Raw genomic sequence first — 10,854 nt, 5'->3', positions numbered from 1 at the left:
TGCATGCGTCATGCACCTTTCCAGGCCAGCCTGTGTTAATGTCAAGGAAATGCCCACGGTGATCCACAAGCGCCTGGAGAACCATAGAGAAATACCCCTTCCGATTAACGTACTCAGATCCTAGGTGGGGTGGTGCCAGAATAGGAATGTGCGTCCCATCTATTGCCCCTCCACAGTTAGGGAACCCCATTTGTGCAAAGTCATCCACTATTTCCTGCACGTTAACCAGAGTCACGGTTCTTCTGAGTAGGATGCGATTAATGGCCTTGCAAACTTGCATCAACACGATTCCAACGGTCGACTTTCCCACTCCAAACTGGTTTGCGACTGACCGGTAGCTGTCTGGAGTTGCCAGCTTCCAGATTGCAATAGCCACCCGCTTCTCCACTGGCAGGGCAGCTCTCAATCTCGTGTCCTTGCGCCGCAGGGTGGAGGCAAGCTCCTCACACAGTCCCATGAAAGTGGCTTTTCTCATCCGAAAGTTCTGCAGCCACTGCTCGTCATCCCAGACTTCCATGACAATGTGATCCCACCACTCGGTGCTTGTTTCCCGAACCCAAAAGCGGCATTCCACGGTGCTAAGCATGTCCGTGAATGCCACAAGCAATTTCGTGTCGTACGCCTTACGCGTCTCGATAGCATCATCAGACTCCTCACCCTCACTCTCACTGTCACTTTGGATCTTAAGGAATAGTTCGATAGCCAAACGTGACGTGCTGGCGAGACTCGTCAGCATACGCCTCAGCAGTTCGGACTCCATTTCCCGCAGACAGATCACGCTGCACAGAAACCATTGAAAGATGGCGCCAAAGGTGGACGGAAACAAAGGGATTTCCGGGATGCGAAGCGATGCATCACGGGGCATTGGGACAGGACCCAGAATCCCCTGCACCCACGCCCCCTTCCCACAACCCACGGCGCCAGAATGGGAAAAGGTGCTCTGTGGGATAGCTGCCCACAATGCACCGCTCCCAATAGCGCTGCAATTGCTGCAAATGTGGCCACGACAGTGCGTTGGGCAGCTGTCAGTGTGGACAGACTGCAGCGCTTTCCCTACTCAGCTGCACGAAGTCAGGTTTAACTCACAGCGCTGTACATCTGCAAGTGTAGCCAAGGCCATAGTCCAACAAACAAATGCTCTGTCCGCTGTTGCTTGTCATGTCACCATTCACTCTATCGCTCCACCCCCAATGGTCTTGCACCGTCACCTTCTGCTGCCACCTGTCACTGTGACCTCTGCGAGTCGGTCTCTTGAGGTTCCACCCAGCTCTCAGTGATTTCAGCTCTCAGTGGGGGAACCTCACTGCTAGTGCAGTCTGGGCTGTCTCTGCCACAGAAACACTGTCCCACAGCAGGTCTAAGCACTTACCTGATTATCAGTGATTTCAGCTCTAGTGGTCACTTAACAAAACAAAAGACTCTCTATGGAGCCTAATCAGCTCTGTCTTTAAACAGAGGAGGACAGGAGCAGGAAAAATAGTGCCTGTGACTCTTAGGCAGAGCCCACACACCAAGCAAAACACGTCTCTCACCCTCTGTCTCTCCACCAGGATCTGGCATCTAAACCTCCTGCTTAGCAAGTGCAGTTCAACTGAAGATGACCAGTGCTTAATTTGTAATGAAAGAGGTGCCAGGTTCAAGCAAGTTTGTTACTTTCATAATTGATGTGGGAAGCCCAGAGGTCCCAGGGCTATGAACTGCCAAGCCAAGCCATGGCAAGCCCTAGCACAAATTAAGCACAGGAGACCCCTTCATTCAGGCAGTCTAGGTGCAGTTCGGCTGCCCTTTACTCATACAAAAAGGATAACAACATTTGATGGCCCCCACATTCAGTACTAAGGTGATTTGTAACCCATCAGCCAAAATTGATCATGTGGGCAGCATGGCTCTGTCTGCTGGATACCTAGGCAGAGTAGGTGTGTTCATGTAAATACAGTCTGGTCCTGAACCCTTCCCCCGACCCCAGCTCATCACTGGCTGTCAGGGAAGAGCTCGTTCAGACCTTGCTTACAAACAATAATTTGAAATTATTAGGTCAGCCAATATAGCTGAAACAAATGTGCCACCATTGTTACAAATAACAGCTCCAGGAAGACACTAGTCTTTGTTCATACTTTTCAAACCCATTATGCTTTCTCAGGTAAAAGTATTTTCTCATATTCTGTATATGCTTTTAAAGTGTGTATTAATGTTGCATTTTCAATTCAAATTTCCAACCAACAATTAAATTGTCAACACTGCATATAACTGGAGGGGGAGATGTTGGGGAAATTCAGGGGGGTGTATGCCTCCCCTAGGGAGGATCTGGGGGGGCGTCAAGCAGAGGGGCAGATGCAAGGAGGGTAAGCAGAGGAGCGGGCACTGGGGGAACAGTGCTGGGGCATGGAATGGGGCAGGCACCAGGGCCAACAAAGGAAATGGGCAGGGGCAGACACCAGGGAGTAGAGCGGGGCAAGGGAAGGGGTGGATGCTAGAGGGGCAGGGGAAAGAGCAGGTGCTGGGGAACAGAAGGGGGGGTACAGGAAAGGACAGGCAAAAGGAGTGAAGGGCAGGAGTGGGCAGAGGACAGAGCTGGGACTCTCCATGCCAGCCAGCCAACCCCACAGCCACCACCTTCCAGCCAGCCCCTCCCCTTATCCAGGCCCTCCCCCAGGTCACTGGCCATCCATCTGGGCTGGACTTACTGGGAGGGTGTGGGGTGTAATTGAGTATGCAGCGGGGGGGTGGGGTGGGAGAACAAGGGCTGTTGCTAATGAGGCTGGAGTAGTGGGGAGAGGAGGGGGCATTTCCCTGCTCCCTGCATCTGGGAGAAGCTGCACCGGTTGCCAGTCCCAGGACACTCCCATGTAGTGCATCTGCACTAGGGATTTGCATTGGGGCAGCTACATTAGTGCAAGGAAATGCTGTGCCAGGGTCTGTATCCCCTCCCGTCACTGGGGTTATGGATCAGTAATTACAGGGTCACTGGAGCAGGGGAGCTGGACTCTGGGCTACCAGGTGGGGCCCGACACACTGGGTTGCAGAGTCATTCTCACTCCCACGCTCTGGCCCAGTGCCCATGGCCGTGTTTAGACACAGGGGGCGCCTTCAGCAGCAGAGATTGAGGGAGCCCCACCTCAGACACTCTGTGGTTCCAGCGCTCACCTGAGGGGGGGAACCCACATTCCAATTCCTGCCCCACATCACACGGGGGGATTGAACCTGGGGCTCCCAGCTGAGGGCCCAGACACTGGGCTAAAGGTGAGAAGGGAAGCGATGGCACCTTTTTCTGTTCAAACTAGTCAGCAAAGTTGACATGTATTCGGGAAGAGTTTCAATCAATCCAAAATAGATAATTATTCTGCAGATAATCTATTTGCACCCAAATTTCATCCAGCTCCACTGCAAACCTGTCTGAGCAACTTAGGAGCACAAATCCCAGTGATTTGCAGTGAGTGACTGTCAACATCCCCAGCAACACACAGTTATGGGCAGGCCAGGTTCAGGACATCAGCTGTGAAACACTTCAGAGTGGCAGTTAAATTTCCCCTTCATAGAAAATTTTCCCCCAAGCAAGCCCCTGATCTCACCCCCAAAATTAGGCTGAAGATAAATGGAGACTCAGCTTCAGCCTGAACTCTCTGTCCAGAGCGATTTGTCCCATGGACTCTGTGAGCGGCACAGACCCTCTGCAGCTGCCCCTGGGCATCTCCCAGAGCGGATAATGGTCACAGAGACTGTCTCAGATGTCTCCAGCTAATGCCTGCACCAGCCACCCCCCTGGTTGTCATTAACCAGCCCTGGGTCAGACATACTGTGAACTTTCACATCAAGATTCAGGAGATATTTTGGGTTCATCTACCCAACCCACGGCAGAGTCCCAGAGCCAGGTCCAAAGACTCAGGTTTGTGGGGCTCACACTCCAGCACTAAAAATAGCCATACCTTCAGGCTCAGGCTGGAGCTCATGGAGCGGGGGTGGGGGGGGGGCATGAGCCAAGGACTGGTGAGATTATTCAAATGCAGGAGAAACTCACAGCTGCTGAATGTACCAAGTGCCAGGCATCACCCCACAGGGAGGAAGCAACAGTTGGAATTGCCAATACGTCTTGTCAAGGAGCCCTGGCCCTAGAGGAGAAGCAGCACCTGGAGACTGGAATATTTCAGCCAAGGGAGGAGCAAAGCAACAGGGAGATGGGGAACAACAGTCTCAAGGCAGCCAAGGTAGAAAATGAGCCATGCAAGAGGAAAGCTACTCAGGAGCCCAAACTGAAAGGGCTTGAACAAGCCCTAGGCCTTGCAAAGGAGGGGCCCCAGAAAGGGCTGCAGGATGTGAGTAGCATAGAAGGAAGAAAGTTGAAGAAGTTGAAACTGAGGGTATGTCTGCAATTGAACTGGGAGGTGCGATTCCCAGCTCATGTAGACGTATCTGACCTAGCTCCGCTCAAGCTAGAGCACTAAAAGTAGCAGTGTAGCCTGGGTAACATGGGCAGCTAGGGCCAGCTGCCTGCGTACGTACCAAGAGAGTCCGGGTAGGTTTCTCCTCAGGCAGTAGCTCAAGCTGCCACCCGCGCTACCCTGCCACATGGCTCTTGTTAGGAGATAGCTCAGCTACGTCTATGTGAGCTGGGAATCGTGTCACAGCTCAAATGTGGACATATCCTAAGACAGGGTGTCAAGGCTGCTTCCCCATTCTGAACTTTAGGGTACAAATGTGGGGGCCTGCATGAAAACTTCTAAGCTTAACTACCAGCTTAGATCTGGTCTGCTGCCACCACTCCCAAAGCTAATTCCCTTCCCTGGGTAGCCTTGAGAGACTCTTCACCAATTCCCTGGTGAATACAGATCCAAACCCCTTGGATCTTAAAACAAGGAGAAATTAACCATCCCCCCTTCTTCCTCCCACCAACTCCTGGTGGATCAAGATCCAACCCCCTTGGATCCAAAAACAAGGAAAAATCAATCAGGTTCTTAAAAAGAAGGCTTTTAATTAAAGAAAAAGGAAAAAATCATCTCTGTAAAATCAGGATGGAAAAATAACTTTACAGGGTAATCAAACTTAAAGAACTCAGAGGACCCCCCTCTAGCCTTAGGTTCAAAGTACAGCAAACAGAGATAAACACTCTAGCAAAAGGTACATTTACAAGTTGAGAAAACAAAGATAAACTAACACGCCTTGCCTGGCTGTTTACTTACAAGTTTGAAATATGAGAGACTTGTTCAGAAAGATTTGGAGAACCTGGATTGATGTCTGGTCCCTCTCAGTCCCAAGAGCGAACAACTTCCCAAACAAAAAGCACAAACAAAAGCCTTCCCCCCACCAAGATTTGAAAGTATCTTGTCCCCTTATTGGTCCTTTGGGTCAGGTGTCAGCCAGGTTACCTGAGCTTCTTAACCCTTTACAGGGAAAAGGATTTTGGAGTCTCTGGCCAGGAGGGATTTTATAGTACTGTACACAGGAGAGCTGTTACCCTTCCCTTTATAGTTATGACACGCCCCCCCAAATCACAGATAGTGTTGGACAACCGGTTCCACACTGGCTGTGATTTCTTCCTGGAGCTCTAGGAGAAAACAGAGTTAGTAAGACACATGCACCTTTAGACATACTACTGATTATATAAAAACTAACAATATGTTCCACATTCCAAGAACAATTTTTAACCAGTTGATTCTGGGAAACTTTCCCGGGAGAGTGCATCAGCCACTTTGTTAGAAGCCCCAGAAATCAAAATCTTGGAGAGCTAAACTCCATCGAAGAAGTTTTTTGTTATTCCCCTTGGCGGTATGAAGCCACTTTAGCTCAGCATGGTCTGTTTGTAGTTGGAAACGCCGTCCCCAAACATATGGGCGTAGCTTTTCCAGCGTGTACACAATGGCGTAGCATTCCTTTTCGCTGATTGACCAGTGGCTTTCCCTCTCAGACAGTTTCTTGCTGAGAAACACGACAGGATGGAATTCTTGATCCGGTCCTTCCTGCATTAAAACTGCTCCCATGCCCCGCTCGGACGCATCTGTGGTTACTAGCAACGGTTTGTCAAAGTCTGGGGCCCTTAGCACAGGGTCAGACATGAGTGTTGCCTTAAGCTGGTGAAAGGCCTTTTGACACTCATCAGTCCAATGAACTGCATTTGGCTGTTTCTTTCTGGTTAGGTCTGTCAGCGTGGCGGCGATTTGGCTGTAGTGGGGTACAAATCGCCTATAATATCCGGCCAAGCCTAAGAAGGATTGGACCTGTTTCTTTGACTTTGGAACCGGCCACTTTTGGATAGCATCCACTTTGGCCTGTAGGGGATTTATAGTTCCTTGACCCACCTGGTGCCCCAGGTAAGTCACTCTGTTTTGGCCTATTTGACACTTTTTAGCCTTAACAGTTAGTCCTGCCTGCCGGATGCGCTCGAAGACTTTTTCCAGGTGCTCCAGGTGTTCTGTCCATGAATCAGAAAAAATGGCCACATCATCGAGGTAGGCAACTGCAGATTCTCCCAATCCTGCTAGGAGGCCATCTACAAGTCTTTGGAAGGTGGCCGGTGCATTTCGCCACCCAGAAGTGAGTACATTGAATTCATACACCCCTGCCTGGGTGATGAAGGCTGACCTTTCCTTAGCGGGTTCATCTAGTGGTACTTGCCAGTACCCTTTGGTTAAGTCTAAAGTAGAGATGAATTGGGCATGTCCCAATTTCTTCAATAGCTCATCTGTGCGTGGCATTGGATAGTTGTCAGGACGAGTTACAGCATTTAGCATACAGTAGTCCACGCAAAAGCGTATTTCCCCATCTGGTTTGGAAACTAGAACCACTGGAGATGCCCATGCACTATCAGAGGGGCGGATTATACCCATCTGTAGCATGTCCTGGATCTCCCTTTGTATAGCAGTTTGGGCATGAGGTGACTCCCGGTAGGGTGGGGGTCTAATTGGGTGAGCATTACCTGTGTCAATGGAGTGGTATGCCCGTTCGGTCCGTCCTGGAGTGGCTGAGAAAATTGGTGCAAAGCTTGTGCACAGCTCCTTGATCTGCTGTCGCTGCAGACGTCCAAGGGTAGCGGAGAGGTTCACCTCTTCCACGCCACCATCCCTTTTTCCTTCGTATTAGACACCTTCAGGCCACTCCGCGTCATCTGTTTCCTGGGCTGTAAACTGGCAAACGTTTAATTCTCTGGAATAAAAGGGCTTAAGAGAATTAACATGGTATACTTTAGGCTTTATGTTGGAGGTGGGGGAGGCTATGAGATAGTTAACTGCTCCTAGGCGCTCCTGGACTGTGAATGGTCCTTCCCACGACGCTTCCATTTTATGGGCCTGGAGCGCCTTTAAGACCATGACTTGGTCTCCTACTTTGAAGGACCGTTCTCTGGAATGTTTATCATACCAGGCCTTTTGCTCTTCCTGAGCATCCTTTAAGTTTTCTTTAGCAAGGGCTAAAGAGTGTCGGAGGGTGCGTTGTAGGTTGCTTACAAAGTCTAGAATGATAGTTCCTGGAGAAGGCGTAAACCCCTCCCATTGCTGCTTCACCAACTGTAATGGCCCCTTAACCTCGCGGCCATACACAAGTTCAAATGGTGAAAACCCTAAACTGGGATGTGGTACAGCCCTGTAGGCAAAAAGCAACTGCTGCAACACTAGGTCCCAATCATTGGAGTGTTCATTTATGAATTTACGTATCATGGCCCCCAAAGTTCCATTAAACCTCTTCACCAGGCCATTGGTTTGATGGTGGTAAGGGGTGGCAACCAAGTGATTCACCCCATGAGATTCCCACAGGTTTTTCATGGTCCCTGCCAGGAAATTAGTTCCCGAATATGTAAGGATGTCGGAGGGCCAACCTACCCTGGCAAAAATGTCTGCTAATGCCTGGCACACACTTTTAGCCCTGGTGTTGCTTAAGGGTACTGCTTCCAGCCATCGGGTAGCAAAATCCATGAAAGTCAATATGTACTGCTTTCCTCTGGGGGTCTTCTTTGGGAAAGGACCCAGAATATCCACAGCTACTCGCTGAAATGGGTCCTCAATTATGGGTAGTGGCTGGAGAGGGGCTTTAACCTGGTCTTGGGGCTTTCCCAGTTGTTGGCACACCTCACAAGACCGGACATAATTAGCAACGTCCTTGCCCATTCCCTCCCAGTGGAAGGACTTCCCCAACCGATCTTTGGTTCTGTTCACCCCAGAATGGCCACTGGGATGATCATGGGCTAAGCTCAAGAGCTTTACCCGATACTTAGTGGGAACTACCAACTGTCTTTGAGGATGCCAGTCTTCCTGGTGCCCACCAGAAAGAGTCTCCTTATATAAAAGTCCTTGTTCTACAACAAACCAGGATTGGTTAGAAGAGCTGAGAGGTGGTGGGGTGCTCTGTGCCGCCACCCAAGCTTTCTGAAGGCTGTCATCTGCTTTCTGCTCGGCCTGGAACTGTTCCCTTGATGCTGGAGACATCAGTTCCTCCTTGGACTGTGGACTTGGGCTTGGTCCCTCTGGAAGCGATGCAGGTGCTGGGGCTGTTTCCGTTGACTGTGAACCGCTGTCCGCTGGTGCACTATGTTGTATTTCAGGCTCTGGCTGAGCCTCTTGGGTAGGGTTATCTGCTGCTTCTGCCAGTTCAGGCTCGCTGGTGCCCTCTGGTGTTAGAGTTGTAGACGGGTTTGCAAGCGCTGGACTCAGTGCTGGCAATGGTTCTGGTGCTGGTTGAGTTGCCAGTTCCGGTTCTGGGACTGGCTTTGGCTGGGTCTCTGGGATTGGATCCATTACGGCTGTTGCAGTCGTTGGCAGGGGATCCGGTTCCACCACCTTTGTCTGGATCTCTGGTAACACAGACGGGGCCCTGGTGGACGGCTCAGGAACAGGGATGAGGGTGCAAGCTTGCTTAGCCTGGCTGCGGGTGACTATTCCCACCCTCTTGGCTAGCTTCACATGGTTGGCCAAGTCTTCCCCTAGCAGCATGGGGATGGGATAATTGTCATAGACTGCAAAAGTCCACATTCCTGACCAGCCCTTGTACTGGAAATGCAACTTGGCTGTAGGCAAGGTTACAGACTGTGACATGAAGGGTTGAATTGTTACTGGAACCTCCGGGTTGATGAGTTTGGGGTCCACCAGGGATTGGTGGATTTTTGACACTTGTGCCCCAGTGTCCCTCCAAGTGGTAACCTTCTTTCCGCCCACTCTCAAGGTTTCCCTTCGCTCCGAGGGTATGAGAGAAGCATCTGGGTCTGGGGATCTTTGGTCTGATTGTGGTGTAATGAACTGTAATCGGTTGGGGTTCTTGGGGCAGTAAGCCTTTATATGTCCCAGTTCATTACATTTAAAACATCGCCCTGCTAAGGTATCACCAGGGTGACGTTGGTTGGTGGAGACTGGTGTGGTGGGGTGAGAAGGCATCTGGGGTTTCTCTTGGGATGTGGGTGGGGCCTTGGGTTGTCCCCGGTGGTAAGGTTTGGTTTCGGGTTGCCCCTTCTGATATTCGCTCCAGCTGCTACTAGTTTTTTTCTTTTCTGCCACCTCCACCCATTTGGCTCCAATCTCCCCCCGCCTCGGTTACAGTTTTGGGCTTCCCATCTAGGATGTACCTTTCTATTTCCTCAGGAACACCCTCTAAAAACTGCTCCATTTGCATTAGGAAGGGCAACTCTTCCATAGATTTAACATTTGCTCCTGATATCCAGGCATCCCAATTTTTCCCAATGTGGTAGGCACGTTGGGTAAATGACACATCGGGTTTCCACCTTAGGGCTCTGAACCGCCGACGGGCATGCTCGGGTGTTAGCCCCATTCTGATTCTGGCCTTGTTTTTAAAAAGTTCATAACTGTTCATGTGTTCCTTAGGCATTTCAGCCGCCACCTCTGCTAAGGGTCCACTGAGCTGCGGCCTCAGCTCTACCATGTACTGGTCTGTAGTGATGCTGTATCCAAGGCAGGCTCTTTCAAAATTTTCTAAGAAGGCCTCAGTATCATCGCTTGCCTTGTAGGTGGGAAATTTTCTGGGATGGGAAGGGGTACCTGGAGAGGGGTTGTTAGGATTGGCTGGTATAACCGGCGTAGCCGTGCTAATTCCAGTTCATGCTTCATCTCTTTTTCTCTCAGCTCCATAACTCTCTTGTGGGGCTCCTCTTTGGCTTTCTCTTTGCTTTCTCTCTGCTCCATCTCTTTTTCTTTCAGCTCCATAGCTCTCTTGTGGGCCTCCTCTTTGGCTTTCTCTTCTCTTTCATGGGCCTCCTCTTTGGCTTTCTCTTCAGCTTCTTGCTCGAGTTTTTTTAATTGAAGCAGTCTCTGATGTTTTTTTCATTTTCTTCTGCTTCTAGTCTGGCCAGTTCTATTTTGTTAGCTACTTCTTTGGTAGTCATTTTCCTGTTTTCTTGTGCTGGGCCACACCCCTCTGCAGTTGACTGAAACTGGGATGCACTCAGCTCAGGCTGCTGCTGAGGTAACAGAGACTTTCTAACTAGCTATCCCCGAGAGGTAGAAAGAAAAAAAAACAATTCAGCTTGTAAATTTCTTTTACCAGCTGTTTGCTCACTGATTGAACCCTTCTCTTAACAAAGACCCTTGTTAAAAAAAAACTTAACACCTCGGCCTTCAGGCAAGGAGAGATAAGATATGCATCTACCTTCAGCTCTGCTTTCCAAGCAGCTAGAAAGGAGAAAAAAAAATCTTACTGGCTTTTGGTTTAAAATGATCCCACCGCTCTGCCACCATGTCAAGGCTGCTTCCCCACTCTGAACTTTAGGGTACAAATGTGGGGGCCTGCATGAAAACTTCTAAGCTTAACTACCAGCTTAGATCTGGTCCGCTGCCACCACTCCCAAAGCTAATTCCCTTCCCTGGGTAGCCTTGAGAGACTCTTCACCAATTCCCTGGTGAATACAGATCCAAACCCCTTGGATCT

This window comes from Trachemys scripta, chromosome 14 (assembly GCF_013100865.1).
Source record: "Trachemys scripta elegans isolate TJP31775 chromosome 14, CAS_Tse_1.0, whole genome shotgun sequence".
Taxonomy (NCBI): domain Eukaryota; kingdom Metazoa; phylum Chordata; order Testudines; family Emydidae; genus Trachemys; species Trachemys scripta.
Note: the sequence above shows the minus strand (reverse complement) of the source record.